The sequence below is a fragment of the Rutidosis leptorrhynchoides genome, chromosome 6 (genome assembly GCF_046630445.1).
Source record: "Rutidosis leptorrhynchoides isolate AG116_Rl617_1_P2 chromosome 6, CSIRO_AGI_Rlap_v1, whole genome shotgun sequence".
In the NCBI taxonomy this organism is placed as follows: domain Eukaryota; kingdom Viridiplantae; phylum Streptophyta; class Magnoliopsida; order Asterales; family Asteraceae; genus Rutidosis; species Rutidosis leptorrhynchoides.
In genome coordinates this window covers 240970849-240994520 of record NC_092338.1, presented here as the reverse complement: position 1 = coordinate 240994520, position 23672 = coordinate 240970849, and the positions used below count along the sequence as shown (strand labels likewise).

The 23672-nt window shown below is 34.6% G+C and overlaps 1 pseudogene; it reads left to right on the top strand.

The window, feature by feature from the left end:
• The window catches only part of LOC139854434 (protein MOR1-like), a 112419-nt pseudogene extending 89479 nt beyond the window's left edge, over window positions 1-22940 (top strand).
• The last annotated feature ends 732 nt before the right edge of the window (window positions 22941-23672 follow it).

The window sequence follows — 23672 nt, the reverse complement described above, 5'->3', positions numbered from 1 at the left end:
TATTTTAAAAAGTGATAGGGTACCAACTTTATATTATGGCAAGTGATTTGATATAGTGGCCATTTAAAAAAAAGATTGACCCTACCTTAAATGAACGAGTAAATAATTGCTATGATCACAAAAGGAGCTAGTGGACGTTTAAAAAAATATTGATGGCCGACAATTTCTGAATAGATAAACCCCACTTGCAGATTGTTGAGCTGTTGTTTTTTTTTTTCTTATTTAGAAATCCTTGGAGTCGGGTAACATAACAGAACACGTTTTGATTTCCAGTCGGGCCACTTAAATTTGCTTAATGGACTTAAAATCTGATTGGGTTTATCTTGGGCCGAGGGCCTGTTTAGAGGTTCGGTTGGACTCCTGCTGTAGTACTCGTTGGAGGCTGCTGCAATATTTCAGTTTATTACTTAACGAGTTGATAATGATTAGAAATTACGATGATTATGATAGTAATGATGACTAGGATGATAGTTGTTAATGAATAGGTTACGGGATTGATATTGATGAGGCGCATGGAAGCATAATCGTGGTTTCATGTTAGATGATGATAATATAAGGTATAACGATAATGATGTCGGATGAAGAAAATGATAATTAGTAAAGTTGATGATGATCCGTTGATGATGAACGGTGATTTAATGATCGATATTAGATGATTCAGAGACGAGGACTATGATAATTCTTGATCCCAATCGATTAAGTTTTGGTGAAGAAAGAAGAAAAGAAAATGGAAACAGAAGAGTACAGGATTAATAGTTATAGACTGTTAATTAAAATAGAAATGTAGACAGCAGACAGAAGGTTCAAGGTGTTGTGTTTAGACGAGGGGACCAGGGTTCGATTCTAGGAGGGAACATTATTTTTTTAAATAAACCTAGATTGGGCCGAAGTATCTGCTGGACTGTCTTGTTGGGTTTAGTTAATTAGCGGGTTTGATTTAAGTATTGGGCTTGGTGATTTACTCCTTGGGCTTTAGTGAACGACATTAGTAATGGGTTAAATATAATCACGATCCATATATAAATAGAAAAATAGGATGGCTCAGATGGTTAGGCGTGTTGAGTGTTCGGGTGAGCGAGAGGTCACGGGTTCGAGTCCTTCCCGAGCAATTTATTCCTTTTTAATGCTGCTAAGGTATTAAAGTATAAATTGATATCTTAAATATTATTATTATTAATATTAACAAAATTAATTAGATTATTATTATTATTTTTATAAATATTATCATTTACAATATATCACCAAAAATTATTATTATTATTACTAATATTGATATTATTATCGTTAGGATTAAAATTATTATTATTAACAGAATCATTATTGATTAAAATTATTATTAATAACAAAAACCATCGTTATTATTAGAAAATATCATTTTTGTTAAATTTATCTTTTTATTAAAAAAATTATTATTATAAAGATTATCAGTTATTAGTATGTGTATATTAATATTTAAGAACTTACTTAAGTTAAAAATAAATATTAACTATTTATTAACAAGATAGGAAATGAAAATATAAAGCATATTACTAAAAATTAATATATAAACTTACTTGATTATATTATAGGTTTTAATATATATACTTGATATAGGTTCGTGAATCCGAGGCCAACCTTAAACTTGATCAATGATGATATATGTATTTTTACTACAAAATACAGTATGGTGAGTATATAGTCCCTTTTAAACTCTAAATATTTTTGGGCTGAGAATACATGTGCTGTTTTTATAAATGATTTACGTTATGGACACAAGTGATCAAAAATAAAAACTACGTTGAGTTGTACCATGGCATATTTCTTTATACTTGGTAGCTAATATTTACGTGAGGAGCGTAAACGCGAATCCTGTTGATAGATCTATCGGGCCTGACAACCCCAACCGGGCTGGACGACCAGTTTTAAATGGTTGCACAGTACTTCGTTTCGTTACTACACTTGGTACAGTGTAGGGTTTATTTAAGAATATGCTGCGATTATATATATATTAAGTATGGTTACCAAGTGCTCAACGACTTTTCATACACGAGGAGTGTATTTTGTATAAACATGAAATCTTGTGGTTCATAGTTATAACGCTGCTAGCATCAAACCTATATATCTCACCAACTTTATGTTGACTTTTTAAAGCATGTTATTCTCATGTACGAATTAAGTCTTCCGCTGTGCATTTGCTCATACTAAAGACATTACTTGGAGTCGATCATCGCAATGGAACCAGATATTGATGATTTCGTCCAGGGGGACTTGGACGGGGTTTGACATCAACCTACCCCTAAACGATCCGGTCTGACGGGAAACTTTAGGTGGGAAATTTTGGGCGGGAAAACGATAGATGGCTTTTAGGCGGGAAAATTCTTTCTATATAATAACCCACTAATAACAACAATACGTGACTGCACAATATGAATCACCATTACCAGTATGGTCCAGAAGAAACTTTTGTTGTGAAATTCTGTCGAACATGTGGTTCAAAGATGGTGGTCAAAACTTGCTTGTCGGATGAATCCAGTACGGTCGACGCTTTTATGGTTGTGGTGGTACGTCCCGGATCTTGATGATGTCTGAGCGTTGCAGAAGGCTGCAAATTTGGATTGATCCGCCCTACACTGAAAGGGGGCGTGATGTAGTAATAGGAAAGGAGTAGTGAGTGCTTCTTGTTTAGTTTAGGAAAATCAGTAACCATGTTTACATTCATGTTATTACTATTTAATATTTAATATTAATATTAATTTTATACTCGCACGAATACCATATTTACAGTAATTTGATATGTCAGAAAGCTACCAAGTGGTCTGAGCGGAAAGAGGCTGTTGCAGAATTGACTAAGCTTGCTTCTACAAAGAGGATTGCTGCCGGAGATTTTACAGAAATATGTCGTACACTTAAGAAGGTAGGTATTTATAACTGTCCATATCCTTCAAAATTTCCTGAATTTTATTTGCTCTTGTCGGACATAGTTATTTTATAATCCACATTGTAATTTTGAATTTGTTTCTCTTTGCAGCTTATAATCGATGTAAATATTGCTGTTGGAGTTGAAGCAGTCGTAGCCATTGGCAAACTTGCACTGGGACTAAGAACTAATTTTTCCACTTGTGCACGCTTTATACTGCCCGTTTTACTTGTAAGAGTGTACATTCGATCATGCATGTTTACTTGTGTATTCATACAGCTACTGGTGTGGGCTGTTAACATGTTTCACATTGCTAAGTTGTTTTTTTTTAATTAATTTTTGAGTTTCTAATAATTGGTAATGGAGTTCCTTGCACGTTGTAATATTATTTTGACCTTCCTTTTTTTTTTTTTTTTTAACTTCATCTTTTTTCCTTTTTTTCCTTAAAGGAAAAATTGAAAGAGAAAAAGCCTACCATGACTGAAGCACTTACTAATACTCTCCAAGCAATCCACAAGGCTGGATCTGTGACTCTTGCTGATATCGTTGAAGGTACTAAAATGGACAGTTTATAATTTAGTTTTCTTGCCTTTATTTTCTGAATATTATCAACAAGTATTTTGTTATAATACTTGGATAGATAGATGGTTTACTGAACAATATAATAATTCAATCTATTCTGTATTAGAGACTAGAATATCCATATCCAGTGGCGGATTCAGGAAATTTTTTCACCGAGGGCGAAATTTTTTTCTAATGAGTAGAGATTTTTTTTTTTTGCAAAATATGGAGGTTTTGGGGCAAAATATAGAGTTTTTTGAGCAAAATTTAGAGATTTTTGTTCAAAATACGAAGGGCTTGGGGCAAAAAAAAATTCCACCGGGGGCAAAATCAAAAAACCAAAAAAATTTACACTAAAAATTGCAAATCCACTGGGGGCGGGTGCCCCACCCTGACCCTTAATAGGTCCGCCCCTGTCCATATCCATTGTGGTAAACAAATATTAGTAAATTCCGTCAATGGTGCATTTGGATGTGCACATCTAGGTGAAATTTGATGGTTGCATATAAATTTACTTTTATCGGCTTTCATGCTCTTAAGATAATTCTTTCAACTCTCTAAGTGGAGTAATATCCACCTAAATAAATGGATTCACTACAGATGTTAAAGCAGCTGTCAAAAATAAAGTTCCACTTGTACGATCACTGACATTGAATTGGATAACACATTGCATCGAGACAAGCAACAAGGCTATCATTCTTAAAGTGCGCAAGGAATATGTTCCGATTTGCATGCAGGTTAGTGCACATATAATTTTTGAAATTTAATATTGAAATGTATTAAATACAATCCGACTAATCCCCGAATTGCCGATTACTCCTTCCAAAGTCCTGACCGATTAATCTCCGAATAGTGAATTTTGCAACTTAGGTGGTGTCTCATCAAGTATATACTTAAATATCAAGTCCATTAGTTATAAATGGTTATTTATTATTATGTGTTCTTTAACCAACGGATTCAGCGCATTAATAATGAACACATATTAGATCTCTCATTTTGTTCAACTCATGAGCATGATATCTTAGTTTGTGAATTTGTGTTGAATTTGGTGTTGGTGTTTATCTTGTTGTCAATATCTTGTTTTTGTATTGAACTAGTTTATTTTTCCTTGTAGTGTCTCAATGACGGGACACCTGATGTCAGAGACGCCGCATTTTCAGTCTTGGCGGCAATAACTAAGGTAGGCTATCCATTTTTTTTCTTCTTAAATGATCAGTATAAGCCACTAGTATATCATATTTAACACTTGTTTTGTCTTCTTCCCCCCCCCCCCCCCCCCCCTACCTCCTTAAAGTTGGTTGGCATGGAGCCATTGAAGAAATCATTGGAGAAACTTGACGATGTCAGGAAAAAAAAGCTATCTGAAATGATTGGTGTTTCTGGAGGTGGTGCTTCGACCGTGGGAGGCGCAGGTTTTGTGATACTTATGTTTCTTTAAATATGTATTTACACATGTATGATAACACAACATAACTATCGTACTTGTAAGACTTACTCTTTTTTGTGTTGTTGTTGTTGTTGTTGTAGTCCAATCTTCTGGTGGAACTCGATCATCTGCAGAGGTGTGTTTCTTTTTGTTGTTATTTGTATTTGTATACTATTTTAGTAATTTTCTGCAAATAATTTGTTCATGAACTTAGCTGCTCGAATATGTTGAACAGTCAAAAATTGTTTAAGAAGATATTGGTAACATAGCTTCCATATAAAAATTGTTTAAAAAGCCTACCATGACTGAAGCACTCACTAATAAGAATATAGTTTTGTAAGAATAGTGTTATATCTTAAATTTATTGAAAAATAACATTGTGTGATATTTATATTGGCAGGCTTGTGATGGAATATGTGCTAAAAAGAAGTCTGCTGCTAGCATGCTTGGTGGGAAGAGGCCTGTTCAGGCTGCTGCTGTGAGTTCAAACGTCTTATATTCTTTCGATAACTTACCGGTCTTCAATGTATTTTATTGGATTGCTCTAAAGTATTTACATGTCTATATGGCTTATTAAGCCTGCTGCTAAGAAGCCAGGTCCTGCAAAGAAAGTAGAACCTGAAGATGTTGAGGTTAGTTACTTTCACCACACACAAATAAGTGCTATGTACACACACACACACACACACACACACACACACACACACACACACACACACATATATATATATATATATATATATATATATATATATATATATATATATATATATATATATATAGTGGTAGGATCAAGAGGGAAGTAACCATTCGGGGGGAAGCGGGGGGAAGCAAAAACTTTTTTTTTTTTTCGTTTTTTGAAAAAACTTTGTTCACGAACATTATAGATGAGATGAAAATATGAACATTTAGTAGAGACGCTTTGTGATAAATGTTTTTATTTTGGCGGGAAAACGCTCGAAGAAGTAATATATAACAATTATTGTGTTTTTCGAGCGTATTTTGAGGTTTTAGCTATTGGGGTTTAGATATTAGGGTTTAGATATTAGCGTTTATAGGGTTTAGATATTAGGGTTTAGAAATTTAGGGTTTAGGGTTTAGATTTAGGGTTTAGATTTAGGATTTAGATTGAGTTTTTAACACGAACGGTTTAGAGTTTAGGGTTTAGGGTTTAGGGTTTGGTGTTTTGGGTTTATGGAATAAACCCAAAACACCAAACTCTAAACCCTAAACCCTAAACCCTAAACTCTAAATCGGGCTAAATTTTACTTCACAAAACATGAAAAAAAAACGTTCATGTTCTTCACGAACAATATTATCTTCAATGTTATTTTTGTCGATCGTTTTCCCGCCTAAATAATAACATTCATCACGAAGTGTCTCTTCTAAATGTTCATATTTTCGTGTGATCTTGATGCCAGAAAAAAAAAATTCAAAAAAAACGAAAAAAAAAAAAAATTTGCTTCCCCCCGTTTCCCCCCGATTGGTTACTTCCCCATTGATCCTGCCCCTATATATATATATATATATATATATATATATATATATATATATATATATATATATATATATATATATATATATATATATATATATATATATACACACACACATGGTTGCGGCAGTTTGGTGACTAGCACTTCCCGTTTCGCTTAAAAACGTCTAATAAGTCGGTCAATGCAAAAAAGTCGGGAAAATTTGGGTCAAAGTCGGTCAAATATCATGGTTTTGCAATATGTGTGTTTCTTAAACAGCATGGTTTGCTTGTTGTTGCTTGCAGCCTTCTGAGATGACCCTTGAAGAGATTGAAAGCAGATTAGGATCTATCATTCAAGCAGAGACGATCACCCAGTTGAAGTGTTCTGCATGGAAAGAACGACTTGAAGGTTTTTTGCTTTCACAGTTAATGAAAATGAAATATGGATGATGCTTGCTAAGTATATAGATGATATCAATTTTAAACCAAAGTTGATTGATGAGGGAATATACTTAATGTTTTGTGTAGCGATAACCTCATTTAAAGAACAAGTTGAAGCTCTCCAAGAACTTGACCCATCGGTTGAGATTTTAATCCGACTACTTTGTGCTGTTCCTGGTTGGAGTGAAAAAAATGTCAAGGTCCAGCAGCAAGTCATTGAAGTTGTCAGTTATATAGCTGTTACCGCATCAAAGTTTCCAAAAAAATGTGTTGATCTGTGCATAGGAGGTAAAACAAGACATTGTGATTAGTATTTATTCACAATCTTAGAATCATAATAAATAAATCTGTGCCACTTGTATTAACAGCCTTCTTTTAAAGGAACATGGTCGTCTTGTGAGTTGTGAATATGTTTTTTGTTTTTTTACATATTGGCAGGTATTTGTGAAAGGGTGGCTGACATTAAGACCCGTGCTCAAGCTATGAAATGTTTAACCACTTTCTCCGAGGCAGTGGGCCCAGGTTTTGTTTTCGAAAGAGTAAGTGTACGCAGGAAAATGTCCTTATATAGATTTTTTGAGTTCAATAATAAATATATTATTTATCTTGGTTGATTGATTTTGTAGATGTATAAGATCATGAAAGTGCACAAGAATCCTAAGGTCGTTAGCGAGGGCCTACTGTGGATGGTTTCTGCAGTTGAGGACTTTGGTGTAACACATTTGAAGTTGAAAGATGTTATTGATTTCAGCAAAGATACTGCGTGGTTTCAATCAAGTGCTCCTCCTGCTACTAAAAATGCTACCATTAAACTTCTTGGCGTATTGCATAAATTTGTTGGTCCTGATATTAAACTGTTCCTGTCGGATGTCAAGCCTACGGTTCTTACTGCAGTAGAGGTGGAGTTTGAAAAGAATCCTTTCGAGGTATGGTTTTATTTGTCTGCTTCTAAAAATAAAAAATAAAAAAAAAATTCTTTTTTGATATTTTTTTTTTTACATGCAGGGTGAAGCTGCTGTGCCAAAAAAGACAGTCAAGGCATTAGATTCTTCTGTGTCATCTGTGTCTGGTGGTGGCCCGGATAGCCTGCCACGTCAGGATATTAGTGGAAAGATAACACCAACTCTTCTGAAAGGATTCGATAGTTCTGATTGGAAGGTAAAGCTGAAATAAATTAACTTTTAACAAAAACATTCAGTAATTAACGGTTTCCGTTAGCTCCGTTAATTAGCACTAAACTCAGCCACTCAAAGTCAACATTATTCAAAAAGTCAAAGGTGGACCTAATTCTCAAAATTTCAGAAATGTTTTCTTTTGCGAGAACATAAGTTTTTAAAGTCAACTAAAAAAAAATTGAAAACTCAGGTTCGTTTAGAATCTTGAATCACTTTGAAATGGATATTGATTTTACTCAGGTTCGTGTAGAATCTATTGAAGCTGTAAATAAAATAGTGGAAGAAGCTAACAAGCGCATTCAGCCTACTGGAACTGGTAATAAATATTATTTGTGAGTTATTATAATTTTGTATAAAAAAAATATCATGAACCTATTTTTAATCTCAACACTAACTAATTGTGCCTTCTGTTCAGTTGAATTGTTTGGGGCTCTTAGAGGTCGGCTATATGACACCAACAAGAAGCTAATCATGGCTACTCTGTTATCTATCAGCGGTCTCGCGTCCGCTATGGGACCCGCAATAGAAAAGTCAAGCAAGGTCCTTAGATACACACACCTACCCTAATTTGTTTATACATATGTTGTACCTCAAAAAACAACATAAATAAATGCCATGATTTTACTTGCAGGGAATATTGTTAGATGTTGTTATTTGGTGACAACAAAAAGAACATGAGAGAATGTACCTTGGTTACCTTGGATTCATGGGTTGCTGCTACCCATCTTGATAAGATGGTCTGTGTTTTTTGTCCTTTTCGGGTTTATGTTTATTGACTGGGAATGATTAAAGATTTACTAAATATAATTAGTATCAGCACCTCAAGTTATATATATTAGAGAAATTAAGTCTAATCAGGACAGGAAATAAATGGAAATTGAATAAAAACCATATTCACAGCTATATCATTCAGTATTTATAGACAACCTAATTATATCTGTTTTTTTCTTTTTTTCAAATAACACTGTAATTAGTGTCAACTTGTTGATCTTTATATATAGATACCATATATCACAACTGGTTTGTCGGATGCTAAACTTGGTGCGGAAGGACGCAAGGACCTTTTAGACTGGTTATCTAAACAACTTACAGGATCGGCAGAATTTCCTGATGCCATTCATTTACTGAGACCGGTTGCTGTTGCTATGACGGTATTTAATATATTTTATATATAGAATATATTATATTAAATTTTTCCTTAAATAATTAACGATTCTCGGTGATAGATTTAATATCCTTTACTCATCAGGATAAGTTAGCGGATGTTCGTAAAGCAGCAGAAGTATTCTTTGGAGATATCGTTAGTGTGTGTAGGCTTGAAATGGTGTGTAAAACCGACATTTTTTTTTTTTTTTTTGTGTTACATATTTACATATATGTGTAATGTTTTTTTAAGAGCGATGTATGTTAATGTCCACTCTAGGTCATGAAGAATGTAAGAGATATTCAGGAACCTGCTTTGACTATTGTTCTTGAACGGTTGAAGTCACATGGTGCATATTCAGACGTAAATGACACCAACAAAACATTAGTAACAGGGCAAACAGTAAAAACTCGCTCAAAGGTTGCCAAGACTAATGAATATCGATCGAAGCATGGGAGCAAATCTGTATCTTCGGTATGATTAATACCTGATATACTTTGTTCATTCAAATATGTGGATTAATAGATATTGAAAATCTTTTTTTTTTTTTTTTTTTTTTTATATATATATATATATATTTGAATTGAAGAGAGGGGTTTCAGCCAAGGACTCAAAACCAAAGTCTATAATGCCATTGCAAGATATTAACATTCAGTCACAAGCTTCACTGCATGTCAAAGACTCTAACAAGGTATCCATCCACCTTTAAGCTGCATTTTTTTTTTCTTTCGGTAAAAGGATACAAATAACCGAAGCTAGACTTAATGAAGAACGGCCTTGTAGCCCATTAAACAAACAACCGAAGCTAGACTTGAGGCGACTCCTTAACCTTAAGAGTCATTAACTTGAGCCGAACCATCAAGAAAATAATTCTTTCAAGTTATGACTCTCAACTTGTCTAGCTTTAATTGAGTTTGGATTTTTGTCCAAGTTCACGTACTTGAGTATCACCTAGAAATTTTTTTAGAAACATGCTAGATGATATATTTAAGTGGAAGGTATATTGTTTTTTCTGTTTCGTGTAGATTATATTTGGGGTATAATTTGCTCCTTAATATGTGCAATAATTCTTTTGGTCTATTATCATAATCATAATCTTAGGCCCACCATGAAATGAAGAAACGTAAGGAGGAGGGGAAGCCAGGTGAAGCAAGAGCTGCTGCTGCTGCTGCTGCTTTAAGACGTTCTGTGAGGGAAAATAGGTAAGCATCAGAAGCTTTACCTTCTTTAATTACCTTCTATTATTTGGTGTACTATTATTCGCTGCTTGCTTGGTTACTTGGTGTTAATAATTTCTGATTAAAGCTTATCTATATCAATATTTATACTGGTTGGAGTAAATTTGCTAATAAAAAAATATCTTAGATTCTTGTTATAAGATTGTGTATATCAGAAGTTACATAAGTTGCATGGACTGATAACATTATTGTAGTGAACACATAATAAACTCCAAAGCTATATTATATTTTGCTAAAAGAATGAACAGACTATTATACTGTTGTTGATCTTCCAGAATATATATCTTTATAATTACTTTTCTACAGCTCTGAAATTGCTGAGAAAAGTGGTGAAGTTTCAAGACCAGTCTCTGGACCAGTCTTTAGCAGGTAGTGAGATGCATTTATTTATTTATTTATTTATTTATTTATTTATTTTTAATTCGAAAGAACACGTTATTTGACTTTGTTATATTTTGTATGACTTAAAACGGTTTCAGGGAAACTTATACTCCTCCAGAGGCTCAAATGGAAAGACATCAAATGGCACAGCCATCTGAAGGTGCAATTGGTCCTTCAGATTGGAATGAAGCTCTAGATGTCTTAACATATTTCTCTTCTACTGAGCAGGTAGGTGTTAAGTAAGTTTGGTTGCCTTTTAATGTTAATTTTTTTTTTTTGTCTTCCTCTGCTTTGTTTTATTTCTTGTTGTCTTTTTTATATCTTAAGTTTTATGTAAATGTTTGTTCCCCTTGCAGTGTGTTGAAGGTATGAAAGTCGTGTGCCTTGAACTGGCAGCTGCCACCAGTGACCCAGATGGCAGTTTAATTGATGATCTGACCAAAGATGCTGACAGACTTGTTTCATGTTTATCTGCTAATGTAAATTGTGGTTACCCTCTATCTGATTTTTTTTTTCTTTTACACTTTGCCACTCTATTAATTTGGTTTATTTTTATTATTATATTATTTACCAGGTTGCAAAGACTTTTGAATTTGACTTGATGGTTGCATCTTCAAGATCCTGTAAATATGTTCTCAACACACTCATGCAGGTGAGTTCTTCTTATATCATGTTCTACAAGTTGTTAACACACTAAAGAAGGTCATCCGATTAAGTAGAGTATGTAATGTTGCAAGCTTAAGTGTGATCCCTTTTGCAGATATTTCAGAATAAACGGCTGGCTCATTCAGTCAATCAGACAACACTTGAGAATCTGATCACAGAGCTTTTGCTTTGGCTTATAGATGAAAGGGTTCCAAGGATGATGATGGATGATGACAGTCAGCATCTGAAAGCATTAAATGTCTTAATGCTTAAGATATTGGTGATTTTTAATTGGCCCCTAAACCTAAACTCGCACATCTTAGTTGTGTTATTTTGATGATCTATAATATGTTTTGGTAATGCAGGATAATGCAGAGAGGACATCATCATTTGTGGTATTGATCAATCTTTTAAAGCCACTGGACCCATCTAGACGGCCATATCCTTCATCGAATCAATCTTTTGCTTCAAGAAACATGAAGTTTTCTGATTTGGTCGTCAAATGCTTGATCAAAATTACAAAGGTCAGCTTAACACGGTTGTAAACATCCCGATTGAACCATTATTAAACCCTTTATTTGAAGCATATCGATTAGATTTTTCAAAATCCTTCAAATTAATTGGTCAATGCCGGTCTTTAGTTGGTCAAAGACAGATTTTGGCGGTCAGAATTGGAAGTTGGTGAATATTCTACTATGAACAAAATTTGGATTTGGAGTATTTGAACGATTGAGCGATTGAGAAACTGTATGGGCCGTTTGGTAAAGGGTACCATTGTATGGGTTTAGTAAAGTTGAACCAAAACACTTTTTATCTAAGCGTGCACATTCTCTACTTTCCTCTTATTTTTATTATTATTTTTTTTTTATAATTTTTATTATTTATGCAGGTTCTTCAAAGTACCATACATGAGGTTGATCTTGACCGAATTCTCCAAAGCATGCATATATATCTACAAGAACTCAGTATGGAAGAAATCAGGAGGAGGTTTGTATTGGCATCTGATATATATATATATATATATATATATATATATATATATATATATATATATATATATATATATATATATATATATATATATATATATATATATATATATATATATATAGGGGCAGGATCAATGGAGAAGTAACCAATCGGGGGGAAGCGGGGGGAAGCAAAAACTTTTTTTTTTCCGTTTTTTGAAAAAACTTTGTTCACGAATATTATAGATGAGATGGAAATATGAACATTTAGTAGAGACACTTTGTGATAAATATTTTTGTTTTGGCGGGAAAACGCTCGAAGAAGTAATATATAACAATTATCGTGTTTTTCGAGCGTATTTTGAGGTTTTAGCTATTGGGGTTTAGATATTAGGGTTTAGATATTAGGGTTTATAGGGTTTAGATATTAGAGTTTAGAAATTTAGGATTTAGGGTTTAGATTTAGGGTTTAGATTTAGGATTTAGATTGAGTTTTTAACACGAACGGTTTAGGGTTTAGGGTTTGGTGTTTTGGGTTTTGGGTTTATGGAATAAACCCAAAACACCAAACCCTAAACCCTAAACCCTAAACTCTAAATCGGGCTAAATTTTACTTCACAAAATATGAAGAAAAAAAACGTTCATATTCTTCACGAAAAATATTATCTTGAATGTTATTTTTGTCGATCGTTTTCCCGCCTAAATAATAACATTTATCACGAAGTGTCTCTTCTAAATGTTCATATTTTCGTGTGATCTTGATGCCGGGAAAAAAAATTCAAAAAAAATGAAAAAAAAAATTTGCTTCCCCCCGATTGGTTACTTCCCCATTGATCCTGCCCCTAATATATATATATATATATATATATATATATATATATATATATATATATATATATATATATATATATATATATATATATATATATACAAGGTCATAATTAAGAGGGAAACACTTTTTTGGGGGAAGGGGGAAGCAAATCATTTTTTTTTTTTCGTTTTTTGAAAAAACTTTGTTCACGAACATTATAGATTAGAGGAAAATATGAACATTTAAAAAAGACATTTAAAAACCTTCATATTTAAAAAAGACATTTAAAAACCGAAGTGTCTTTTATTTCTCCGAGCGTTTTCCCGCCAAAATAATAACATTCATCACGAAATGTCTTTTTTAAATCTTCATATTTTCATGTGATCTTGATGCCTGAAAAAAAAATTTTAAAAAAATGAAAAAAATTTACTTCCCTCCAAAAAAGGGCTTCCCTCTTGATTAAATCATTATATATATATATATATATATATATATATATATATATATATATATATATATATATATATATATATATATATATATATATATATATAATCTTATATTATACAAATTGTAGTGTTGCTGCTATTTAAGCATTTTACCATTTTTGTCTCGCAGAGTGGGAGCAGATGACAAGCCCTTGCGTATGGTCAAAACTATTCTAAATGATGCCATAAAAGGTCATCTTTCCATGGTTCCAATTGACATGGAGCCCCAACCTATAATACTTGATTACATCGATCTCAATCTTCAGGTATTTTGTTATTATCATTGTTATATTATTATTTTTGGGTAAAGGGGTTACCCGGTGAATATATTATTATCAACAAAAATGATACAAGAATTAAGCACTGAGTTATAGGACACGCCCTATAACCACACAAATTACCGAGCTTTCACTATGACAGAAAAGCAAACAAGAGCATAAAAGCTCGAACAAAAACAAAAACACACTCAAGACGCACTTGGAGATGATTTCCTTTTAAAGCTCATAAGTTTTAATCGAACAGTCAAATATATCACTTGATAGAGCTATTCGGGGGAACGTCTTCCTTTCTTAAACAATCTTCTGTTACGTTCTTACCACACAGAGTACACCGAAGCAGAAAAGAGAAGTTTAATAATAACAATGCGGGCCACATTACGTGATGCAAATGAGCTTAGCATATACGCGAAGTCCTTCCAGTAGTAACTAATGACCGGAAAATCACAGTGTTGCCAGACCATACTCCATACTCGAGTCGAATAATTGTATGAGAAAAACAAGTGAGTATGAGAATCAGGCACAGAGTTACAAAGCGGACACACAATAGCATCTCCTTGATGAATTTCCCATGGTTGCAATCTGTCTTGCGTTTTTAACTTATCTTTAAGAAGAAGCCATAGAACAAACGAATGATGAGGGATACAATGTGAATGCCAAACAATTGAAACCCAAGACACTTGAGGAGCTGCTGGACGAATTGATGCCCATGCTTGTTTTATAGAAAAATCGCAAGCTACACCATTGACATCTTTCCATTTGACAATATCATCATCATTGTTTAGCGTGGGAGGTGCCAGATTAGATAGCACCATGTATCTATCCACCCAATCTGCAGGCCATAACCATTCCCCATTGTGAATAATATCTGCGACCGAATGGGATAAGGATAGCCCGGCTCTAAGTATGTCACGACGACGGATAATAGACAAGAGGTGACCCATGCTAGCCCACTCATCGAACCAAGCTGAAGTATGCTTCCCATTACCCAAAATATGAACAAAACTACCACGTAATACACCCCACATACTCAATAATTTGTGCCACCCCCAACTAGCATTAGAAGGAACAGATGCATCCCAAATATTTTGATTCATCAAACGATACATATGAATCCATTTGACCCAAAGGGAGTTTTTATTATTAAGAATCCTCCTAACATGAGTCAAAAAGAGAGCTATGTTCCAAACTATTAACCGACGAATACCTAGGATGCCTTCATCCTTTGGTAAACATACATCGGCCCACTTAACTTTCGCCTTACCCTTCTTCATAACACCTTGGCACTACAAAAAACTGCTCATCAAACATTCTATTTCTTTAATAATTGCCGAAGGAAGAAGGAAAATGGATTGCTAATATATTTGCATCGAAGACAACATCGAATTAATCAGCTGCACCCTTCCTGCGAAAGAGAGAAATTTGTTCTGCCAACTATTAATTCGAGATTTAACTTGGTCTACTAAGACTTTGCAATCACTGTAAAACAGTCTTTAAGCGATCAAAGGAATACCCAAGTATTTAATTTGGAGGGATCCTTCATCAAAAGGCATTAAGGCAAGGATCTGCTCTTTCAAAGATGGAGTAACATTAGCAAAAAAACGTTGTGCTCTTCCTTAAGCTAGGCACCAGCCCAGACCAGTTCCTCCAATGCACCGCTAATAGCTTGAACTGAATTACAATCAGCACTAGAGAAAATAAATAGATCATCTGCGAAACACAAATTAATAATTTCTTGCGTTTCACATTTCAGATGGAACCGAAATTCAGAAGAGCTTACATTTTGGTGTAGGAGTAAGGTGAGTATCTCCATAACTAACGTGAATAAATATGGGGACAAAGGGTCCGCTTGGCGTAATCCTCTTTTTCTTTAAAATACCCATGAAGGTCACCGTTCACATTAATAGAAAAAGAGACCGTAGTCACGCATTTCATAAGCCAACAAATCATGATCCTGTGCAAACCAAATGGAACATATAGCTTCTAAAAATGACCATTCAACCGTATCATATGCTTTTTGGATGTAACATTAAAAACACATCTTGGAGGGCCAGTCATTAAATGGTAGTTTCGCATTAGTTCCTGCGTTAAAAGAATGTTATCTGAAATCGAACGGCCAGGAATAAAGGCCGACTAGTTTTCACTCACTATATCATCCAAACTATCTTTGATGCGATTAGTAATGATCTTACTAATACATTTCTATAGAACATTGCAACACGCAATAGGACGATAATCTGAGACCTTGCTCGGAGATTGAACTTTAGGTAATAGAGCAATTACCGTATGGTTCAACTCCTTTAGTAACTGATCGTTTCGGAAAAAATATTGGATTGCATCAATAACTTCATCACCAATCATATTACAGGAAGATTTAAAGAATTCCGTTGTATACCCGTCTGGGCCTGGAGAATTATCATTCCCAATATTGAACATTGCTTCCTTTACTTCAGTTGCCGTCATCGGCCTTATCATAGCAACTGATTTTCCTGTGCTCAACCTTCTCATAATAAGATTTTATGGAACCTGAACATTAGTAATTGCATTTGTATCAAGAAAATTAGTAAAATGATCAACAAATAAAGAAGGAATATTAGAATCGTCAACAATAACATACCGCACATTGACTAATCCGAATATGTGGCTGCGATGCAATCTTCCCTTAATAATTTTGTGGAATAATCTAGGATACTCACTGACAAAACTATCATTCGCCATTACTCGATCAATCTTTTTTAAAATTCCATCAGAAGAAAAAAGGCTTTGATTCCATGTAAATTGCAACCCAAAGTGGTTCACATCACACATTCTAATTGCCTCCATGCACTCCCTAAATTCCCTCATTGCAATGGTAATTAGATGACTACTAACAGTAGAACCTTCAGGATTTAGAGAGACATTAAAATCACCCATGAGGACCCATGGATGATCACCAACAAACCGCTCATGCATATTAAAATCAAGCCACAGGTTACGACGAGTTACATAGTAATTATCCGCATAAATAATTGAGATATAAAGCTGATTGTTGCCCATTATAGTACGAACATAACATCGAATGACTTGATGGGTCGTATTTAAAACCTGACATTAATATCGTTCGGATTCCAACCTAAAATAATATGAGTGCCACCAATGAATACAGAATGGTTCGACGTCTAATTCCAGTCAGGAAAAACTCGCGAGCATATACCAGACAGATTGCCAACATCCACAGGAGTTTCTAAAATCGCGTAGAAGCATAAATTACTATTAGTTACAAAGTCTTGAATCTCCTTTTGTCTCGGGCGGTTATTCAAACTCCGAATATTCCATGTAGCAAAACTACCGATTGGAAACTTCTTTATTAGGATTGCTTGCCCCTTTAGATTTGTAGTTCATAAATTTGGAAGTCTCATCACCATTAGGTTCTTGATCACTTTCTTCATCCGGTAATGCATCCGGTATAGCTTTTGACGTAGTAGTAACCTATGTATTGACATTTTCTTCGTTCAATTGATTCAGCACCTCGTACGCATTAGTGGTGACAACATCATTAGGCTTTGCTTGGTTAGAAATAGCAAACTCTTCCACAACCTTCTTCTTAATAGGTCGATAAACAAGAGTTTGTTTTTGTTTACCAATATTAAAACCACCAGCTTGCTTTTTAGTAGCAATATTGTTATTTTTCATCACTTTTTCCCCCCAACAGTTCCGAAACCATCAGCATCTACATGTGGGGTAGTAACCGACTCCACCACTACTTTGTGACAGTGGGAGTCCTTATGACCAAAAACTTGACAACACGAACAACGCAGAGGCTTCCATTCAAGTTCAACTCGAAGCTCACAAGTAGCTCTATTCTTCCCATCGACGCTAGGAATGGCCATCTTAATAGATTCTTTTATCTCATTTTCAGCTGAAATTTCTATTAACGCTCTGGCAAAGTTTGGGCGGCCCCACGATTCCAAGCACATGGTACTCGTATACGAATTCATAGGCATGCCAATATTCGAAGCTATTATGCTTAGACCAGTTTCGGTGACCACCTATTGAGTATGATCGGAATCTAGCGAATAATCCAAGGCCCTGCTTGTAACACTTCTTCCATACTGGACTTAGAGGAAAATTTAAAGAAGAAAAAGCCACTAGCATTCATCATGATCTTCTCTAATCCATGTTTCTTCCATGCATTGGATACATAATTCTTGACTACAGGATATGCAATATGTTTACCAATAAAGTACCCATAGAGAGTATTACTATAACATTAGCTAGCTTCCAGTACTGGCGAAATAGGTAATTCAATATCAATATCCTTGTCCACTGACGAAGGAGATTCGATGAACCTGAACTTAACCTTCTTGCTACCATTTTCCCGGCTTCCATTCACAACATTAAGAAAGTTCAAACCTTGATTAGAAGGATGTGATGAATCTTGCACAGAAGCAGTTTTCCCATGCAAGGTATTATGATTAGTGTTAAGTGGTGGAAATACATACTCGTATTCCTTGCTCTGAGCCTTATTATTCATATTAACATCATCAACAGAAGCATCACTTTCAGATTGGATACTAACCAAATCATTATCAAGATGAACACTTACCTTATGATCGATAATGGGATTGTTATAGTTAAAATGCAGCAGCACGTGCAAGTCACATGGGGGCATTTTGAATATAATAGCTGGTTGACCGTTTAAGCAAGTCAACTGAATTGGAGGGAAAATTAGTTAGTTGTTAGTTGTTGCAATTAGTTGTTTCTGTATATAGGCGATGTATTGTTAGAGAGTTAGTCATGATTTTCTGTTATCAATTTCCTATCTTGTTCTTCTAATTGTAAATTCCCAAATTGGGGCAATTTCAATATAAACCCTAATTGTAGCAATTCTCAGAATCTGTTTCATAATTTACGATTCCTAGGTTACTGCAAGTATTTTCACGATCATTGATTCTGAAAATACATTATAAATTGGTATCAGAGCACATTGCAATAAACTGTCTCATGTGTTTCATAATCTTCCTCCAATAAAAACAAGTTGCAATTCTGTTAGTGGAAGTAACCACTCCAGAATGCCCCCTATTGAATCAGCATGGAAGTATTGCAGTAGTTGTGACCTCAAGTTATTATTTTGCCCCACTACCACCTTACCCTTCCTATACAACATTCCATCTTTTAAAGAGTAATGTTTAGAAGTAACTGTACCATCCTGCAATTGTTTATTGAATAATTGCAGGTCCACATCAGCCCTCACACTTTCCTTGACTTGGTTAACTAGGTCATTTTGTATAGTAACAGCTTGAATGGCAAACAGCTCACCACAACCCTGTACCCTAGATAAAGCATCTGCTGCAGCATTGTCTGTTTCACTTTTGTACACAATTTCATAGTCAAACCCCATAAGTCAAAATCAACATCTATTTTTTTCCTTCTTGTACCTTTTCTAATTATCACACTTAAGTGGCAAGAGAGCATTCACGAGATTATGCTCCACTTTATTAGAAAAGGAAGTACCCCATTGCACTTTTGTAAGATTGGCAGCCTCATCTCGTCTTTGATTCTGATTTTGATCATATGCAACAAACTCTGGGTACACATTATGACCTAGGTTAGTACAAACGGAATTTACATATTCCTCTTTTAAATCACTGCCAACCACAATCACATCTTTAGATTCCTTCTCAACTATTGTCCGTTTAAACTTGCTTTAATCATCTTTGACAATTTCTTCACAAATATCAGTAACATCTATATCGTTGTTGTTGCTTAAAGAAGGTAGTGATTCCATAAAACTACAATCCACCACTTCACTTGGCTTATAAGGTTTGATGCAACCCTTACTGCTGCCCTTGTTTACCTCATTTGCAACAAAATTAGAAATATCCATCACTTCAGACTTCTCACTCCCTTTGTTATATGTAGCTTCAACTTCTTCAATATTATATTCATTGAATAATTGAGTTCCAATCTTGTCGACAAGACCAGGAATGTCCACCACCACCAATTCAGCATCAAAGTTCACAACTTGTGTATTTTTATCAAAGTTTAACACTTGGGTTTCACCATCAGGTTCCATCATTTGGGGTGTTAAGTCATCTTCTTCAAACAAAACCATGTCATTAAAATGAATGGGACTTTGTAGATTGTGTAATTGGCTAACATTATCAACATTGAATTTATGACCAAAAGTTGCAGAATCATACAACTGGCTATTAAAGCTATGAGACCCACGCTTAATTACCGCTAGTGTATCTTCTTTTACTTTAGCCAAAATATATGCATCATAAATACTCTTCGATTTGAAAAAAACTTACACCACTCTTAACTTCCGGTCGCAACCCCCAAATGAATGTATCAATGATGTAAGATTCATTCAAATCCATATTTTTGAACAAAGAATGAAAGGCTTCATAATATTCTTGAATTGATGTTTCTTATTTAAGAGAATTATTAATTGACATTTTGTCAAACATCTTGTAGGCATGATCAGTTCTTGCTAGTTTTTGATTGTTATAATCAACAATCAAGCCTTTTGAATTCCCAATAACTCGTGAGCAAAAACTAGAGGTTTTAATCACAATCCAGAAACTGAAAAGATCGATTATTACCTTGTCTTGTTTCAGTCATTTCCTGCATTTCTTCATTTAACCCCTTTTGTTCAGCCACCATTTTCTTCATATCAACAACGATGGTGTTCATCAGATCAACCAATTGCTTGATAGAATCACCATCTTCCTGTCTAAATTCTTGATCCATTTCTGTTTCTCCAACAGCCTTCATCAACACTGACCTTTTAACCTTCAATTTCTTGATTTTGATTTTCTCAATTGCCCAGAAAAGTGCTCTGAATATTAGAAGAATAAAGCTGATCTGTCCAAATCACCAGGATTGTTGCAACCTTTACCAATACCTACTCAGATTTGGACTGAAATTTCTATGGACTTCATTGAGGGGTTACCATTGTCTTATGGCAAGTCAGTCATTTTGGTAGTGGTGGACAGGCTTAGTAAATTTGGGCATTTTATTCCTTTAGCTCACCCATTTACAGCAGCTCAAGTTGCTACAGTTTTCTTGTATAACATATACAAATTGCTTGGGCTTCTAAAGATCATTGTTAGTGATAGAGACAAAGTGTTTACAAGTGTCTTATGGAGAGAATTATTCAAGCTATTGCATGTGGGGCTGCATAAGTCAACTGCATAGCACCCACAAACAGATGGACAGACTGAAGTAGTTAACAAAAGTGTAGAGTGTTTTCTAAGATGTATGACTGGTGACAAACCCAAAGAATGGGTTAAATGGATAGCTTTAGCAGAATATTAGTATAATACTAGTGAACATTCTACAATTCAGACTACTTTTGAAGTGGTGTATGGCAACCACCTGCCACACCCTTTAGTTATGCAGTGGGACCAGCAGAGTGGAAGAAGTTGATAGAACATTGTGTGCCAGAGAAGAGGTCATCAAGTTGTTACAATATCACATACAAAAGGCTCAGAGACGAATGAAACATTATGCTGATCTTAAACGTTTAGAAAGGGAGCTTGTAGTGGGTGATTGAGTCTACTTAAAATTGCAACCATATAGGCAATCATCTCTTAGAAAGGCTAAATATCACAAGCTAACACCAAAGTATTATGGACATTTTTTGATCATAGAGCGTGTGGGTGCTGTAGCATACAATTTAGAATTGCCTATTACTGCCCAGATTCATCCCACTTTTCATGTCTCACAATTGAAGTTACATAAAGGACCTATCCCTACTGCAATGGGCACACTACCAAAGGTGGATATGGAAGGATTAATTGCAGTTGCCCCATTGAATGTGTTGGATCGAAAGGTAGTGAAACAGGACAACCGAGTTGTCGTTTATGTGTTAATTCAGTGGCATTTGGGTGATGTGGATGATGCTACTTGGGAGCTGGGTGAAGACATCATGACTCGCTTTCCAGATTTTGACTTTCAGTGACCCATTCTTGAGGTCAAGAATGTTTTGAAGAGGAAGGGATTGTTATAGTTAAAATGTAGCAACATGTGAAAGCAAGTCAACTGAATTGGAGGGAAACTTAGTTAGTTGTTAGTTGTTGCAATTGGTCGTATCTGTATATAGGCGATGTACTGTTAGAGAGTTAGTCATGATTTTCTGTTATCAATTTCCTATCTTGTTCTTCTAATTGTAAATTCCCAAATTGGGGCAATTTCAATATAAACCCTAAATGCAGCAATTCTCAGACTCTGTTTCTCAATTTACGATTCCCAGGTTACTGCAAGTATTTTCACGATCATTGATTCTGAAAATACATTACAGGGATCTAAATTTTGGATATTCGGCAGCTCTAAAGAAACCGGATCCTTTTTGTTCGCGTCCTCTTCCCCAGTGTTATTCGAATCCCTAGGTTAGTGCTACTCGCATCCCCTTCTGCCGACACACCTTGATTATCGAACCCTATTTTCCTTTTTCGAAGAACCCTAGGAATGGTTGTGACTTTTGGTTTCACAGAATTACCCCCCGAATTCTTTCCCATTAGAACAATCAAACGAGATCCACATAGACAGAACAGAAAAAACGAAGAAGAAAAAACAGAAATCACAGAAATCGAACAACGGCGATCGTAAGGAATTGCCATATTCGCCCTAAGAATACGACGATTGTTATTTTATTAATATTAAATGCGATACTGATACAACGTCTAAGGTGTCATTGATGTCTATATCTATATGTTATCTTAGTAAAAAATATATATATATCACAAAACCTTGGCTTCTACACACCAGCTGGGGTTGAACTCATTGGGAGGGACCAAAAATTCCATGCCTGCTGCACATTCTTTTGTACAAAAACTTTAATTAATTTTGTAATTAGGCTATAAATGTTTATTTAATCTCAAAATAATTTTTTTGTTTTTTGAATTTGATTTGTATACCAGATGGAAAAGAATGCTGAAGCTGTCACAACTCCGTCTTGCGTACCTATACCGACACCTTCACCATCTACTATAAATTTTTCTTCACCAACATTCAATAGAAAATTGTAAATTACATTAATAAGTTTAAATAGAATGTCAATGACCAAAATCTTTGGTAAGAGTTTTTCTTTCCTTTTCTTTTTGTAAGTAATAAAAGAATGGGTTCATGTTACCAATTTGTAGATATCTACACTTCATCTTACCAACTTTTAGATACCTAAACTCAGTGACGGAGTCAGGATTTGAAATGGTTCGTATCACAATATAATATTAAAATAGTGGTAGGATCAAGAGGGAAGTAACCATTCGGGGGGAAGCAAATTTTTTTTTTTTTTCGTTTTTTGAAAAAACTTTGTTCACGAACATTATAGATGAGATGAAAATATGAACATTTAGTAGAGACACTTTGTGATAAATGTTTTTATTTTGGCGGAAAAACGCTCGAAGAAGTAATATATAACAATTATCGTGTTTTTCGAACGTATTTTGAAGTTTTAGCTATTGGGGTTTAGATATTAGGGTTTAGATATTAGGGTTTATAGGGTTTAGATATTATGGTTTAGAAATTTAGGGTTTACGGTTTAGATTTAGGGTTTAGATTGAGTTTTTAACACGAACGGTTTAGAGTTTAGGGTTTAGGGTGTAGGGTTTAGGGTTTGGTGTTTTGGGTTTATGGAATAAATTCAAAACACCAAACCCTAAATCCTAAACCCTAAACTCTAAATCGGGCGAAATTTTACTTCACAAAACATGAAGAAGAAAAAAACGTTCATATTCTTCACAAACAATATTATCTTGAAT